Below are 18,148 nucleotides of genomic sequence, written 5' to 3' on the forward strand. Positions count from 1 at the left end.
CTCAACAGGAAGCTGCATTCTAAAGGTAGATATGACCGACTTGCCCAAGCACAAGAGTCATCTGACCTGGTTTCATTCCTACCAGAGAGAACTCACATAGGAACAAAAACTATGCCCACTTAGAGATGGACATATACAGTAAGACAACTTGTGTTTCTTTAAACATACTACATAATCTTTCACATTTCTGACTTTTATACATGCTGTTCTATCCTGATCAATTCCAACTCATCCTTCAGGACCATATCCAAACGCCAATTCTCATTTCCCCCAGATCTTAATACACTGTCACTCTGAATTGTGTATGTGGATTAGGTATGATCAGCCTAGAATTGGAACTCAAAGAAAAGTATTAAACTGCATTTACCTTTATACATAATATTGTTCCCATTATATCAGAAATTCAAACGTTTGATTAACAGGTAAAGGAACTTGCTTCATTGTTCCCCAATAAGACAAATTTTTCAAAACTTCAATAATTAAAAGAAGGTACAACTATTTTCCCAAAATAAGAACATCTACAGTCTACTTTTATAAAAGAGATATTTGGGATAACCCTGAACCATTATCCCAGGCCTCTAGTTTTAGACTGAGGACATAAACAAAATGTTTGACAATAGGCAAATGACTTAGTTTAGTAAGTCATCTGAATGTGTATCATTTGAATTATGTTCATGAATATGGAACTATAAAACAAAAATTTGCTATGCCAACTGCTATGTACTTAAAGGATAGTCCTAGATGCTTCATATATATATTCTTAGTACTCAACTACAATTCAAGGCCACACTAGCACTCAGAAGCCAGAGACAAAGAGATTGCATTTGTTCAAGGTTAGACTGGGCTACATAAAAAGTTTCAGGTCTGAGTTACAATATGAGGCCTTGTCTCAAAAACAAATTAACAAACAAACAAAAAAAATCAACTGGCTTAAAGGTCATATAATTTGCCACAGTTTATAAGATCAGATTTTTAAACTCATTTGTCTGGTTCCAAAGTCCATGATCCTTTTCATATATTAAAAGACCTCCACTATGCAATGTTTCCAATATATTATACTCAAAATTGTATCTTGATCACAAAACTTTCACACACACACACACACACACACACACACACACACACACACACACACACACGGGGGAGGGGGTGTGTGCTGTTGCCCAGAAAGAAACAAAAATATCAATTCAAATGGTGATTGGGACAAATGTTAAAAATTTTTTATATAAAACTTTCTTTTTAAAAAAATGCTAAACAGGGATTAAACTCATGGAGCAATACAAAAGAAACAACCCTTGTTTTAAATGTTATTAGAAAAAAGCTTACAAAAAATAAGAAGCAGGTCTGGGGAGATGGCTCAGTGGGTAAGGAATTTGAATTCCTAACACCTAAAGCTGAAAATGGTGACATGCACCAGTAACTCAAGCAGTAGGCAGAGAAACAAGCTCACTGGCCAGCCAGTTTAGCCAGAACAGCTAAACTCCTGTCCAGATTTGGTGAGAAACCTAGTGTAAAAAAAGTAAGTAAAACTACAGCGGACAAAGGACTGAGGAAGACATACCAGTGTTGCCTTCTGGCCTCTACATGAGCCTGCACGGGCTAGCACACAGCTGTGAACACACACATGAACTTTTTTTTAATTAACGAAGAATATACAAAGCTTTATCTAAACAATCACACATTAATCCCAAGGTACTTACTGCCGGGTCTGAAACCCAGACCATTGTGACTGAATTAATCAGCAGCCTTCTAACAAAAAGGTGAGTTCTGAGGAAGACTTAAGAGCAGCAGACCCTGTAAATTGAGGAAGCAAGGGTGAAGGGAAACACAATGCTGTTGTTTTAAGCAAGACTAACAACCCAAGTCAGCAAGATCAAACTGGGAGAAAAGTCTTCAAGGCCCAGCAAACGGGTTAAGAATCACTTTGATGAGCACCAGGAGCTGCTATATATCTTACATGGGGAGGTGGCAAGGACTGCTTCTTTCCTGTGCTTCATGAGTCCAGTGCCACGTTCAGCAATTCTATTTTTTAAAGTTGCTAATCTTAACAAAAATGTAATGGGATTTTTAAAGATTCAGTTTTTATTACAACATGTAGTTCAGTAGCAGAGAACTTGCCTAACATCACCTTGGCTCTATGTTGGAATAAAAAAAGGAATAGTTTGGGTCACACAATGCTTTCACCAAACAACTGTGTATGGGAGTATGTGCAGAAAATAACCCCTTATCTTCTGTGTACACTTTATATTCTTCTCAAAAATAAATTCCTTATATGAATAGTGAACACAATGGAGAGGAAGAACACCTTCAGAAATAATGCTCATGAATACTAAATGCCATTGTACATTGTAAGAAGTTACTGAACTTTTTTTTTTTTTTTTTTTTTTTGGTTTTTCGAGACAGGGTTTCTCTGTGTAGCTTTGCGCCTTTCCTGGGACTCACTTGATAGCCCAGGCTGGCCTCGAACTCACAGAGATCCGCCTGGCTCTGCCTCCCGAGTGCTGGGATTAAAGGCGTGCGCCACCACTGCCCGGCAGAAGTTACTGAACTTTAAAGCAAGATGGGGGTCAGTGGTAATCCCTTCTTAACTTCTCAACAGGTTAAACTGAAGCTCAAGAACTAAGTAAGTTGCCTTGATGTCATGACTAAACCTGTGGAAGACTGAATGCCAGACCTCAGATTTTCAAGGAAGCAGGATCTAAAAATTGTGCTACTCAAGACTGCAAAACTAGCAACCACATTTGGCTAGGAAAATATATGTGTGTGTGTGTGTGTGTGTGTGTGTGTGTGTATGTGTATGTATATGTATATATATATATATGTATATTGTTGTTTTGTTTTGTTTTTTGTTTTTCTCGAGACAGGGTTTCTCTGTGTAGTTTTGGTGCCTGTCCTAGAACTTACTCTGTAGACCAGGCTGGCCTCGAACTCACAGAGATCCACCTGGCTCTGCCTCCTGAGTGCTAGGATTAAAGGCGTGCGCCACCACCGCCCGGCTTGGCTAGAAATGTAAAATGATTAAAACTAAATGCAACTTCAAACTCAGTTTCTCACATACACCAGAGTCATATGTCCAAGTGTTCTATAACCTATACACAGTTAATGGCTACCATATCTAACAGGCAAGGAAAAAAATAGTTCCCTCACATTTGTCAATTATACTTCAATAAATCTGGGAAAGAGGGTAAAGTATTTCCATCACTACAGAAAATGTAATTGGACTGCACTGCTTTAAAGAATAAACTTTAGAGTCAGGTATGGTTTGAATTCCACTTGGAGGGGAGCAGATGACACAAGATTGACATAACATACACCTCACAAAGTATACTTGATGATTATGTACACTGCTTGGAACTTAACAGATAATAAATATTAACATTCTTCCCCCAGGATCCTTTTCTTTCTACTAGTCTACAGAACATCCTGTTAGAAGATACAATAAGTGAGCCTTCCAAATTAATGCCTTCCTCTGAAGACAGTCCACCAGTTTCTTCAAATACTCGTAACCTCTCTTCCAATGTTTCTATTTGGGAATCATGAAATAAAAGATGACTGTGAACATAATAAATGTCCCTTGTATTTTATATGACTATACTGAGTTGTCATTCAAAGGATATAAAATAAACCATACAGTTTCTAGACAACTGTTCCATGTTGGGAAAGAATACTCTACACTACTTCTTCATTATATTACTTCTCACTATCTGCAGTGATTGAACATTATATGAAAACATAACAATATGTTCCTCTACATTACTTTACTGCCCTCCCCATGCCCCAAAAACCCAACTTCCAGAAACTAAATCAATCTTTAAGGCTTCCTAGTACTTCTACAGAGCCAGTAAATTTAACATCTCTGAACTGTATCATTTTAAAACTCTGTAACATGTAATAATCCAGAAAAAGAACAAAACAACTCAGTTCAGTTGTAAACCAGTACATTTCTATCAATAAGCAAATTTCATTTATGAGCAACAATTTATATTTAGCCACATTAAGTCACATAGACTTGCATTCCTAACATGAAGAATTCAAACAGACCTTTAAACCATTTGCCCTTAAACATCTACCAAACAAAATTCCTAGCCGGGCGGTGGTGGCGCACGCCTTTAGTTCCAGCACTCGGGAGGCAGAGCCAGGCGGATCTCTGTGAGTTCGAGGCCAGCCTGGACTACCAAGTGAGTTCCAGGAAAGGCGCAAAGCTACACAGAGAAACCCTGTCTCAAAAAAAAAAAAAAAAAAACAAAAAAACAAAAACAAAAACAAACAAACAAAAAAAAAACAAAATTCCTACTTTTTTTTTTTTTTTTAAAGATTTCTTGCTTTTTGTCAGGCAGTGGTGGCGAATGCCTTTAATCCCAGCACTGGGGAGGCAGAGGCAGAGAGATCTCTGAGTTCGATGCCAGCCTGGTCAACAGAGTTCCAGGACAGCCAGAGCTGTTACAACAGAGAAACCCTGTCTCAAAAAACAAAACAACAACAACAAAAGGATTTCTTACTTTTCAAACAACCTAATTCTCAAAGGAGGAAAGAAATACTCTGAATAAGTGTCTCCTTTAAATTACCTTACTCCTATTTTGTTCCTTAAAGAAAATTTACTCAAAAACATAACCACTCCTCTCCCTTTTAGAGCTGAGAAAAAGCCATAAATACTAAATGAATAACCATACAAACTGTACATCATTTTACAATTCTATGTGCAATAGATAAAATTAAAACATTTCAAAGATTATTAAATTAAAACTCTGGTAAACAAACCAGAGGACTTAAGAGTCAAAAGAGTTCACATTATGTTTTCTTAACAACTGAAAAAAGTTTCTATTGCTATCACATTTTTTCTATTACTGTCTCACTTTATACATTAAGAAGGTGGCACCTATGCCTAAACTGATAAAAACTAACTTGTAGGATTCTGTAATTTTTATTAAAGTTCTTAAAAAAATAATAATATCCACACTGGTCACAGTAGAACAGTTCAAGTGAATTTTCCTGAGGTTGCATTCTAAGTACATCCGACCCAGAAAGTATTTTTAGCAAATGTGTTCAATAGATGCTGGTGTTATGCCTAGCCTAAATTAGAAATTAGTGTCATAAATTTAAAGCAACAATGTTACTAGGGACATTTTAAAGATACTCAATTAGGACACAGTGGGGGAGGAGGAAACAGGACTTGACATAATTTACCCCCACGTAGAAGCTAAGCTATTAAAAGCCTGAAGTAAGTCACATCTGTGACTACTTTTGAGGAATTTGATTCTCTACCTTAACAAACTTTAACCAACTCAATAGTAAGAAAAACTATAACGCAGTGATGATTCCTCGTGTTTAAAAAGTCTATACTGTCATGTATACATGTATACACATACACACACACACACACACACACACACACACAGACTATGTTGATCTTATAAATCAGACAAGATCACAATATTATGGGGCCATCCATGCACATGGTCAATACAAAATATGAACAAAGATAAGAACACCATAGAAAATGTGAAGAGATACAAAAATAGCTTTTGTGGTAATTGGAGCAGAAATATATTCTGACAACAACAGCAAAAAAAAAAAAAAAAAAATGGTGGTGTCCACAAGATGATTGATCTCAGATTATGAGTGTAAAAAAAGTAGTCCTATATTAACTCATAAGCTTTTCCTTTCAAACCGACTTTTTTCTTTAAAAAAACATTGAATTTGTGTCCTCAACTTCGAGATTTACATAATACATCTAGCTATAGCCTATTAAGCATACTGAACAACTATTTAAGGTAACCCCCTCCCCTTCTGGAAAACCTGCTTCCCCTCTTGACACACTACTGTTCACAAACGCAGGATTCTCAAACGGCTGCGACAGTTACTGCTCCAGCCTTCCTTCTAGCCCAACTGTCTTTCCAAGTCAGACACACCAGCTTTTTGTTTTTGTTTCTCCTCCAGCCATGTTCCAAATGTGGCCAATGAACTGCGCTATTTCATCTGGACCCAAGAGCTGGTCCCACACTCAATATTTCTTGAACTGCTCATTCCAAAAGTAGCTAGTAGATAATGACAGGTCCTCCTGGAACAAGCAGCTTTTAAAACCCCACACATCGTCCTTGTACACACTGATGTCACTCTGTGATGCAAGGCCAGACATAAAGTCTCTAGCCTAAGTTTCGGGGAAGCATTCATATGCATTATCAGTGAAATTGTAAGCTGTTCCATTATTGAAGTAACCCCAGCAAATGCATCCAGACAAGCATTTTAACTGCATCTCAACTTTCTTTAAAAAAAAAAAAAAAAAATCCAGCTTCTCTTTAATCTCTGAATTGAATTGATTTTCAGAAGTCTGTCTTGGGACAATTCAGGTGACTAAGATCCTGTAAGAAGAGTTCCTGTCCATAAAAAACAATCCATATGCTCCATTTTTCCTGTAAGTAACTATTAACAAACACTGCCACAGAAACAAAAATTTTAAAGCCAGAAAGCCAAAGATCACTGCGCTTACGTTTACAAAAAGCCACAAACACTGATCTTTCCTTTACTACAGACTCACACTGAATCTAAACATTATGAAAGCAGTGAAGATTCCAAACCATCATGAAAATCTAAGTGAAGGACTCAGATCTGTTCTACATCTCAACTTTTTGGGGGTCCAACTACAGATTCCTAAAAACAAGTAGATACTAGCAGAGTCACAAGAGACTTTCAAGTTCAATGGGAGGGATCTTGAGCTCATGCAGCGTGCAAAAAAAAAAAATGCTTATATGAGTCAATTAACGAAACAATATTAGACCAAATGGAATACTGAAGATTCTAATCCAGCCTTACCTTGAGTTTAGGAACACTGGAACATTCCATCTCGCATCTATTCCATCCCTTACACCGTGCGCTCATCCCTAGCAGAGATTTCAACTATAACCCCCAGGGAGATCCGAGTACCCGGACCCAACAAGAAAAGGGAAGTCGGTCAGGTAGCTCCGGCTACCTGGCTCTGCAAGCTTCAGGTGCGCGCCCACGATCTGCAAAGGGGACCCAAGAAGGCCAAGCGAAGAACCTCCCCAAGCGCCCCTCTTACCTTTCGTTATCACAGCCGCGTCCTCTCGGCTGGAGAAAAAAAAATCCAAATACAAAAAGCCAGGAGGCCCCGGGCGCACAGCCGGGAGAGGGGGGGGGTGCGGGGGGGGGGGCCCCGAGGCGCGTGGTCCGCGTCGGGGTGCTCGCCCCTCAGCGCCCCGCGAACAGCCGCCGCCACAGTGGCCGCGCCACGGCCGCGGGCCGCCAGCAGCACCCCGTCATCCTGCGGGGCTGCGGCGGGGCCGGCGTGCGCGGGGAGGCGCGCGCTCGCACCTCGCGGCGAGATGAGCTAATCCCTTCACACGCGCCCCGAAAGTGCCGCGGTCCTCCCCCCCCCCAACACGCGGCCCGCGGGCCGGAGTCACGTCTCTTTCAAGTCCCGGAGCCCCGATCTCTGACAGGTCCCAGGAGTCCTAAAGAACAATGTCGCGTCCGCGGAGCAGGAAAGCGCGCGGCGTGAGGCGGCGGGTGACTCCAGGGAGGCGGCTCTGTGTGAGAGTGCAAAGGAGAAGCTCGGTCACCCTCCTCCCTCGTCTCCTCCTCTCCTTCCTCCTCCTCCTCCCTCGCCTCCACCGCCTCCTCCTCCGTCTCCTCCTCCTCCCGCAAGCACACCCCGTCTCCTAGGCCGCAGCATAGCAACCGAACATGGCGGCTGCGCAGCCGCCGGCCAGTCAGAGTCCCGGAACGGCGGCCTCAGCAACAGGAGGCGGTCTCGCGAGAGGTGAAGCCACGCCCCTGCTCCGCCCCCTTCCCTCCCACCCCGCTTGGGAGCGCCGGCGCCTGCTTTGGAGCGCAGGCACTCGCAGGTGCGAGGGAGGCGGGGCTTAGCGGGCTGGGAGGGGAGGGCGTGGCTCCGTGTCCACACCCCATAGCCAGGCCGGGATTGGCTCCTCGACTGTCAGCCCTGTCCCTCCTCCCTCTTCCCCGGAGTACCTACTGACTCCAGGGACACAAAAGAAGGGGACAGCGCAAAGTGGGGAAACTCGACCTCTTGGCTTCAGGTTGTCCCAACTAAGTGCTGATAGAGGGTAGGGGCTTTGAAGTGCAGTTTTCCATCATTTCTCCTCCTAAATAGAGGCTCTCGAAAACAAAGCCTAAGCAAAAGGCGTTCCTGGGTAAAACAAAGGATGGGTGCTTTCCGTGTGCCAGGAACACTGCTTTTTAAAATCAAATTCGGCCATTCATTTTGAGAAGGAGAGTTGGCATTATCGTGCCAGGGCTTTGAGGGGCATATACTCTAAAGTTTTCTGGGTGATACAAGCCTGCGGATGAGAGGACATTCCTATGGACTGGGTGACCCCCACTGAAATGGGGAAAACATGAGCTTGAGAGTACCCTCGCATTTCCTCGGCCTCTTTTTTTAGTTTTTCACATTACTTTTTTTTGTATATACCCAAAACATGATTGTATCGTGTGTGTGTGTGTAAGTGAGAGGACAAGGTTTGGAAGTTGGTAATCCCATGTGGGTCCCAGGGATTGAACCCAAGACTTGGCAGCAAATTCCTTTCCTTTACCCTTGGACCCATCTCGAAGGTCCTTGCCTCTTTTTTCACAGGGGTAGGGGGCAGTGTCAATACCCTTTTCTATGGCAAGGCTTCTTATTGGTTCTTGATTTTAATCTTTGTACCCCCCACCCAGAGACTATCTTTATAAAAACTGTTTCTCTGAGTAGTGGTGGTGCACGCCTTTAATCCCAGCACTGGGAAGGCAGGTGCAGACAGATCTCTTGTGAGTTCGAGGCCAGCCTGGTCTACAGGATAAGCTTCAGGACAGCCTCATCTCGAAAAATCCAAAATATTAATAATTACTATGTTTCTTCAGGGGGTTGAGGAAAGAGCACTTGCCTAGTATACCCACAAGGCCCTGGGTTCCATCGCCAGCACCCAGCACCCACATGCTGCAAAGCTTACCTTTTCTTCATGTCAACAAAATGACTTTACCAATCAGGAAAATGTGTGCAAAACTTTGGAAAACAACAATTTCTATTCAACTTCTTCTCATTCGCACTCTGCTCCTACTTTTTCTTGTCCAACTGGTGATGAGCACTAGGACACTTGGGAGGCTGAGACAAGAGGATCAGGAGTTCAAGAACATCCTTAGCTACACAGTAAGTCCCCGGCTAGCCTGGGCTATATAAAACCCTGTCTCAGAATGCAGGAGGAACACAGTCATATCACTTCCAGCCTGTGCTCATTCATTCTTCCCTAAGTATGTGTTCTTTCCTCCAGCTCTCCATTTTGAAATCCTTTGTTCATGGTATTGCTAAAACGCTTCTTAGCTCACCTCTGTCAGGATCCCTTCAACAAAAGATCAAAGAGAATCCACCAGAGTTCAGCAGTAAGAAATAACTCCTTCCTTCTGCGACACAGATAGCTGTAGGTTTAAACATCCCTTTGGTGGTTTTCACATGTTCATTTTCCTGCACAATCCTTCGTAGTCCATGATCTGATCACTGTTACTACCCAAGGCAAAATCCTCTTAGTCATCTCCGTAGCCCTCAGAATGCCTGAGGACACTGCCTGGCAGGGAAATAGAAGTCGGTGGAAAGAACAAAATGTTTGAATCACTAGTGGATAGAGTTTCAGAGAAATACGGAAATTGGGCCTGGAAAGAAAATCCAATCAGTAAAATGCTTGCTGTTCAAGCATAAGGCCCTGTGTTCAGATTCCCCAGGGCACACATAAAAAGCCAGGCTCATTAGCCATTCCCAGGAGTACTGCCGTCACCACTGACTCTACCTCAGAACTATCACTACCGATTATCACAACCCCCAAAAGAAATCCCATGCCTGCTGCCCATTCTCCTCCCCAAACCTTTACCAGGCTATAATCTGTTCTCTGTCTCTATGAGTTTGCCTACCCATAAACAGAGGAACTTCCCAAAGGGAGCCTCCACAGTGGAAGTCACCTAGATGGGCCCTTTGAAGTTACCAATACTTACAAGCATTCCTAGAGACTTCCAAGTTCATCTTAAACCTACCTTCCTGCAGCCCTGGAAATGAAGGAGCAAGTAATTGTCAAAGAGTTGAAAAAGAAGAGGAGGAGAAGGGAGTTGCTTTACAGGCTGTGTGCTATTGCTACTGCTACTCAGTCAGTAGAGCGCTTGCCTTACATTCATGAAACCCTGGGTTTGATCCTCAGCAGCAAAAAAAAAAAACAAAACAAAACAAAATAGAACAAAAACCCACATGTAATTCTAGCACTCAAGAGATGGAAGTGGGAGGATCAGAAATTCAAAGTGATTCTCAGCTACATAATGAATTTGAGGCTAGCCTGGGCTACACAAGACGCTGTCTCCCCCACCACCACCAAAAAAAAAGAAAGAAAAAGAAAAAAACTTCTGTCCATGCCCCATGTTTATATTTGCTCAATGAGGAATAAACTGGGAAATAAGTTTACTCAGATTTTAATCTGTATATCCATCACCTAGACATCTTGTTTAAAATGGAGGTTCTAGGCTGGCAAGATGCCTCAACAGGTAAAGACACTTGCTACCAAACTGAACGACCTGTGTCCAGTCCTAGGAGCCCTCATGGTGAAAGGAAAGAACAGACTCCTGACAGTTGACATCTGACATCCATGGGCCTGCCACAACACATGCACATCACAGCACATGTGTACAGGAACAGACACACACAACACATTCTGAAATGCAAAAATAGTTATAAGAAGCAGGTTCTAATTCACTATATTTCAGGTGGGATCAGAGACTCCAGGGCCCTGTATGAACTTGGCAGATGAAATGCTCCTGTACTTGCAAATTCTATAAAAAAAAATACATTTTTGCTCTTATTTTAATTATATACTTTAAAATAATTAATATATTTCAATGCCTATTCTGACCCATCTAATGATAACCTTGCAACCAAACACTGCACTTGACTTTACATCTGACCCTAGTTATAACCACAGCAGTGAGTTTCACACTCTTAACCCTAAAAGACATTTTAATTTCAGAAAAACATTATCTATCACGTTACATACATAATATTAATAGAGTTTTACATTTTTGGTTCATTTTGTATACTGCTTACATTTTACAGATATAGAAGCCTTGTGAATAAGGATTTCATTCCTAATCTAATACTATACACCTGAGAAACTTAATTAAGGTAATTAAACAGTTGGGAGTTAGCAAGACTTCTTCCTTTCAACTTAGAACTGGCAAACACTACTGGATGCTGGCAGCCACTGCTCCTGACTGTGATGTTTTCCTGTGTCTGCAGTCTGCCCTTGGCTGTGTTTCGAGAGGTTAAGAGCAAGGGCTCTGTCCGCACTTGGAAGCGGTTGGTAGGCAAGAATGACTGGGCCTTTTAGACTTAGTGGCTGATGGCAGGACTTCTCCTAACCCTGGGTAGCCAGGCCCTGGAGGGAACAGGCATTTGTTCTCTCCTGCACAGCACAGCCCAGCCACCCGGGCCTTGGCAGTGGTTCCGTGCAACAACAGGGCAGGAGAGACTTTGACTGATTACAGCTGACTAGTAAGCTCCCCTACCATCAATGACTGGGAAGGACCCCTTTGAAATAAATGAGCAACCCGACTCTGCATCACAAATTCAAGCCCTAACTTCTGAATTCACTACAGAGTGGATTCAAGGCCAGGCTGAGAAACTTAGTGAGACCTTATCTCAGAACAAAAATTTTATATATATATATAAGGTTTGCTGGCCAGATCCAACGAAAGACACTATGGCAGCTGACTTTCTTGAGTATGGTTGTCACATGAATGCACATCTGCACCCGTATGTGTGTGTATACACACATGCATATACACACACACTGGGCTGCTGAGATGGTTTCGTGGGTCAAGGTGCTTGCCACCAAGTCTGCTGACTTGAGTTCTAGCCTAGAAGCCACATGGTAGAAGCAGAAAACGTACTCTCACAACTTGCCCTCCCTTTGACCTCTACACATGCTGTGGCAAAAATTGCACCACACACAAAATACATGTAATAAAAACACTCCTGGTGTTGAAGTGCTTGCTTAGCATGAACAGAGCCCTAGATTTGATTTCTAGTACCAGGATAGGCAGAGACAAAGACAGACACCTTGGGGTCAATATGAACATTCAAGGAGGTGATGCACGAGGGAAATTAGACTCCATTTGCTAGGAGCAGCTCAAGGTGACATGAGTTTTAACGTTAAAACATACCTGTGTTAAGAATGACTTAATTTTGTTGTCTAAACTTCTGAGGTGAGGCATACAAGGTACATGAACTTTCAGGGCTTGGAGTAAAACCCTCTGTAAAGTACTTGCCTTCCAAATGTGAAGGCCTGAGTTTGATCTCCAGAACCCACATACAAATGCTAGGGATGGTGGCCCACGCTTATAATCCTAGCATTGACAGGCAGATCCCTAAGGTTTGCTGGCCAGATCCAACGAAAGACACTATGGCAGATGGCTTTCTTGAGTATGGTTGTCACATGAATGCACATCTGCACCCGTATGTGTGTGTATACACACATGCATATACACACACACATGCATACACACACACATGCATACACACACACATGCATACACACACACACGTGTCAAGGTATACAGACTTTCAAATGATTATGAGTACCACACAAGTCTCTGGCAAGGGACCTCAGTTGGGTGCTGATAATCTCAGCTCTGGGGATCTGGAGACAGCAGGATCTCTGGGACTCACTGGCCGGCCAGCCTCGCCTACTTGGCCTACTTGGCGAGCCTCAGGTCCCAGTGAGAGATCTTGTCTCACAAACAAAGCTGACAGCTGCTGTAAGGAAAAACACCCAAAGGCCTCGGGACTCTACACGCATATGCATACACATGCGTGTGGACACTCTATCTCTCTCTGTCTGTCTCGCTGTGTGTGTGTATCTGTGTGTCTGTCTGTCTCTGTCCTCTCCCTCTCCCTCTCCCTCTCCCTCTCCCTCTCCCTCTCCCTCTCCCTCTCCCTCTCCCTCTCCCTCTCCCTCCCTCCCTCCCTCCCTCCCTCTCTCTCTCTCTCTCTCTCTCTCTCTCTCTCTCTCTCTCTCTCTCTCTCTCTCACACACACACACACACACACACACACACACACACACACACACATGCACACACGTTGAACATTTTCTCAATAAATGCAGAATTATTATGTGCCTCGGTCTTCCTGTGATTACAGAACTATATCAAGGTGTGTGTGTGTGTGTGTGTGTGTGTGTGTGTGTGTGTGTGTGTGTGTGTGTGTGTCTAAGAACCTGCTTTTTTTTTTTTTTGGGTTTTTCGAGACAGGGTTTCTCTGTGTAGCTTTGCGCCTTTCCTGGGACTCACTTGGTAGCCCAGGCTGGCCTCGAACTCACAGAGATCCGCCTGGCTCTGCCTCCCGAGTGCTGGGATTAAAGGCGTGCGCCACCACCGCCCGGCTAGAACCTGCTTTTTAAATTCAGATGATATACAGCTCAGAGACCACTGGTCCAGATGTGTCACTCTGTCTACATGGCTCCCTCTTCTTGTGTTATCCATTTTTTCTAAAGAACAACAGAAGTCCCAAGTTAGGAATTCTGAGATCAAGAACCATATAGAAAGCCGGGTGTGGTGGTGCATACCTGTATTACTAGCACTGGGCACCTCAAGGTAGGAGGACAGCAAGTTCAAAGCCAGCCGGTGCTACATACTGAGGCCACTCTGGTCTGTAGAGTATATTAAGGTGGAAATAGTATACAGAAAGTTTATATATATATATATATATATATATATATATATATATATATATATATATATATGTATGTATGTATGTGTATATATATATGTATGTATGTATATATATACATATATATAATTAAATATATATATATATATATTTCTTACACCCAGTCCACTCCTTAAAGATGAGCACTATTAATAGTTCTTGTGCAAGTTTCTAGAATGTGTTTTGTGTTGCTATGAGGTAAACATTGTGTATCTCTTTCCCATGGATACAAGAGGTCATACTGCGTATGTTGTATTTCATTTCTTTAGATGTGATGTGTGGGAGAGCCAAGGAGGTGGCTCAGTAGATAACACACATTGCCAGTCGAGCATGAAAACCAGACTTTGGATACCCAACACCCACGTAAGTTCTGGGTGGGTGTGGAAGCCCCTCTCTGAGGCAGGATCCGGGCAAGCTGGCAAGCTAGATTAGCCCAAATGAGCCATCTTTGGGTCCAGTTGGAAGACCCTGCTGCACCTAAGATACAATCCTCTAAGCAGATCTGTGAGAGACTTTCTTTCTTTTTTTCTTTCTTTCCTTTTTGGTTGCTTTTGTTTTTGTTTGTTTGTTTGCCTGTTTTTCAAGACAGGATTTCTCTGCGTAGCCCTGGCTGTCTTGGAACTTACTCTGTAGACCAGGCTGACCTTGAACTCAGAGATCTACCTGCCTCTTCCCCACCCCACCCCCAGTGGTGGGATTAAAGATGTGGTCCACTACACTTGCTTGAGAGGGGTTTCTATACTGGATTAATTAAGTTGTGAAAACCCATCCTAGGAATATGTGGCACCACTCCAGGAACTGGTGAGCCAAACTGATAAAAAGGAGAACAAGCTGAGCTTCTGATTGCATTGGGTCCAGCCAGGTGGTCCAGGATAAGACCCATATCTCAAAGTCTTCAATTACATCTACAAAGTCCTTTTTGCTGTGTAATGCCACATAGTCACAGGTTCAGATGAGTAGGCACTTCGGTGTCCATTCATTTGTGTGCCAGGGTCTTCACTGCCTGTCAGTTTGGGGCCATTATAGTAAGTTTAAATATTGGAGAAGGCTAATGACTTTCCAAGATAAACATTGTAAACTTATTTTCAGCTGGGTCCCAGTGGCGCACGCCTTTAATCCCAACACTCGGGAGGCAGAGCCAGGCAGATCTCTGTGTGTTCGAGGCCAGCCTGCTCTACAGAGTGAGATCCAGGACAGGCACCAAAACAAAACAAAAAAAAATAAAAATAAAAAATAATAAAAAATAATAAAATTATTTTCAATCATGTGAATGTATCTGTATGTATGTGCACATCAGTGCAGTTGCCTGTGGAGTCCAGAAGAGGGTGTGATATCTTCTGGAGTTGGAGTTACAGGGGGTTGTGAGCAGCTGGATGTGGGTGCAGGAAATGAACTTGGGTCCTCTCTAAGAGTAGTACATGCTCTTAGCCATTGAGCCTTCTCAGCAGCCCCAAGATGAACATATATTTAATTATATGATTTTTAAAATATGGGAACCTCAGATTGTGACTGAAAAATTAAATTACATCAACAGCATATGTAGTGTGCCTAGTACAAGATTATTATCTGCCCTCAAATATGAATACGATGTATGTAGATACATTTATTCACAAGACACTAATTTGCTAAAGATAAGTCACTTAACCTTTATCTAAGTCTTTATAATTAAACATTAATACAAATAGTCCTCATAATCACTGCTCACTTTAAAAATCCTATATTATTCACTGCTTTCTAGATATTGGGAGCATAGATAAGAGGTGGCCCCTGTCCTCCAGACATGTTGTCTTAGTGTTCTATTGTTATGAAGAGACACCATAACCACAACAACTTTTATAAAGGAAAGCATTTAATTGGGGCTGGCTTACAGTTTCAGAGGTTTAGTCCATTGCCATCATTTTGGGAAGCATGGAAGCATGCAGGCAGACATGATGCTGGAGAAGTAGTTTGAGAGTTCTATACCTAGAGCCTCAGGCAGCAGGAAGAGAGAGACGTGGGCCTGGCTTGAGATTTTGAAACTCCAAAGCCCATCCCCAGTGACACATTTCCTCCAACAAGGCCACACCTCCTAATCCCTCTCAAGTAGCACCACTCCGTGATGACCACATATTTAAAAATGTGAGCATTATGGGGGCCATTCCTATTCAAACCACCACATAAGTATTTTCCTTTTTTGTTTGTTTGGTTTTTATTTTCTGAGACAGGGCCTCACTATATATCTCTGGCTGTCCTAGAACTCACTGTGTAGACCAGGCTAGCCTCAAACTCACAGAGTTCCACCTGCCTCTGCCTCCCAAGTGCTGGAATTAAAGGTATGAACCACTATGCCCAGCATATTTTCAATTTTTTAAGATTGTGACTTATTAGTGGATAGTGGGATCAATTTGGAGAATTATGACCCGCATTTTAAAAAAAAAATGAAATAAACTAGAATAGATGAGAACATCTTGGGGTGTGTTATACATATGATAAGCACTGTGGAACTTCATAGGGTGCTATGTAAAATTTCCTTCCTTCCTTCCTTCCTTCCTTCTTCCCTGCCCTCCCTCCTTCTCTCTCTCTCTCTCTCTCTCTCTCTCTCTCTCTCTCTCTCTCTCTGGGTGTGGCAGGGAAGAATGTGAGAATGTCCCCTTGAAGGGAGTATAACAGACCGAGGTTTGGAGATGGGCCAGTGGGTGAAGCGATTGACACATACACACAAGGACCTGAGTGTGGTCCCTGATACCCACATAAAAAGCTGAGCATGGACGTGTGCCTTTGTAATCTTGGTGCTAGTGGATAGAGACAGGAAGATCCTGTGGCCTTGCCAGCCAGCCAGTCTAGACAAAATGGCAAACTCCAGATTCAGTAAGAGATCTTCTCAAACAATAAGGTGGAGAGCCACAGAGGAACACAGCCCAAAGTCAACCTCAACCTCTGACCTCCACACATCCCCACATGGACACACACACCTGCATACATGTACACACATGTAAACCGGCCACACACAACCCAAATCAGAGCAAGAAGTATGTTCACAAATGACTCTGAAAACCTCATGAAGACGAAGTCATGGTATTTCACAGGCCATTATTTCATCACACTGTAAACCAATGTCTGAGATAAAAATTCACGTTCAATTATTTTCAAGTGAATGAATGGGGTGGGCCTAGGGAAGGCTATAGGGAAAGAGCAAATGACTAATAGATCCTGCGTCATTTGTTTGTTTGTTGATTTGTTTTTCAGAGCTTAGAATGGAGCCCAGGGCCTCGCGCACATGAATGAAGTACATCACCACTGAGTTGTATCCCTGCCCAGTGTTCCTTTGTTTCCAGGGCTTCCACAGGGAGCATCAGCTGTCAATATACATTTTAGAGAGAAAAATGTCACCTATAAATGAATGCTGGAGGGTCTGGAGACACAGCTCAATCAATACAATGCTTGCCCAGTATGTAAGAAGCCCTGAGGTGAATTGACAGCACCACACAAACCAGCCATGGTGGTGCACATGAGCAAGAAACAGAATCCAGATGGTCACAAGTTCAAGGTCATCTTTGGCTACAAAGGACAGTCTAGGCTGCATGAGCTCAAAAAAAAAAAAAAAAAAACCCATGAAAACAAAAAAGAATTGAATGATGGTCACATGCCTGAAGATGTCACTTTAGGGACCTTGAGTGGCATCCATGGATCCTTTAACCACTTAGAAGACAACAGCCTGAGGAAGCTCCTTCCTATTAGGTGAGGAGAGATGGGAAGGAGGGGCAAGCCCCACCCTCCACAGTATGTAAAGCCACTTATTTGTAAGTCAGCACCAGAGGCTTGCGGTCTGGGCTCCTTAGGCGTGGACCTTGTCCACAGAAGCTTTGTCATCAGGTTGGAAAGTCTCCACCCATGTCTGTAGCATGTGGCTCAGCACCTGTGTGGCAGCGTCAGGCATGCTTCTGGTGAGGGCTGTCTGGCCTGCCTTAGTTGCACATTCAACCTGTAGACGTGGATTGGGTACCACTCACACTGAAGATTCCTATCCCTGACTGCATGTTAGCAACATCTAGGGGGTTCTTAATAACTACAACTACAGACACTCCACATTGATCAACCCCAACCCACTCTCCTTTAATTGATCAAGGTGGGACAAATGAGATTCCTTTTCTTTTCTTTCTTTTTTTTTTTTTTTACTTTTAAAAAAAGATTTGTAGCCAGGTGGTGGTGGCACACACCTTTAATCCCAGCACTTGGGAGGCAGAAACAAGCAGATCTCTGTGAGTTCGAGGCCAGCCTGGTCTACAAAGTAAGTTCCAGGACAAGCTCTAAAGCTACAAAGAAACTCTGTCTCAAAAACAAAAACAAACAAACAAACAAATAAATAAATAAATAAGTGTGTGTGTGTGTGTGTGTGTGTGTGTGTGTGTGTGTGTG

General features: G+C 42.8%; 1 protein-coding gene across 4 annotated transcripts in view; it reads right to left on the reverse strand.

Annotated features, from left to right (window-relative positions):
• Ptpn4 (protein tyrosine phosphatase non-receptor type 4) overlaps window positions 1–7,759 on the reverse strand; it is a 192,490-nt gene extending 184,731 nt beyond the window's left edge. For 2 of the 4 annotated variants that reach the window (XM_052736739.1, XM_052736738.1), the window contains exon 1: window positions 7,058–7,604. The gene's annotated coding sequence lies outside the window, so the exon portion shown is untranslated. Of the gene's footprint in view, window positions 1–7,057; window positions 7,605–7,668 lie in introns of those variants that run through there. The other 2 variants (XM_052736736.1, XM_052736737.1) reach the window with 2 other exon arrangements.
• Between the last annotated feature and the right edge of the window lie 10,389 nt (window positions 7,760–18,148).

This window comes from Peromyscus californicus, unplaced genomic scaffold, assembly GCF_007827085.1.
Source record: "Peromyscus californicus insignis strain IS unplaced genomic scaffold, ASM782708v3 Scaffold_14__1_contigs__length_90479793_seg_2, whole genome shotgun sequence".
Classification (NCBI taxonomy): Eukaryota; Metazoa; Chordata; class Mammalia; order Rodentia; family Cricetidae; genus Peromyscus; species Peromyscus californicus.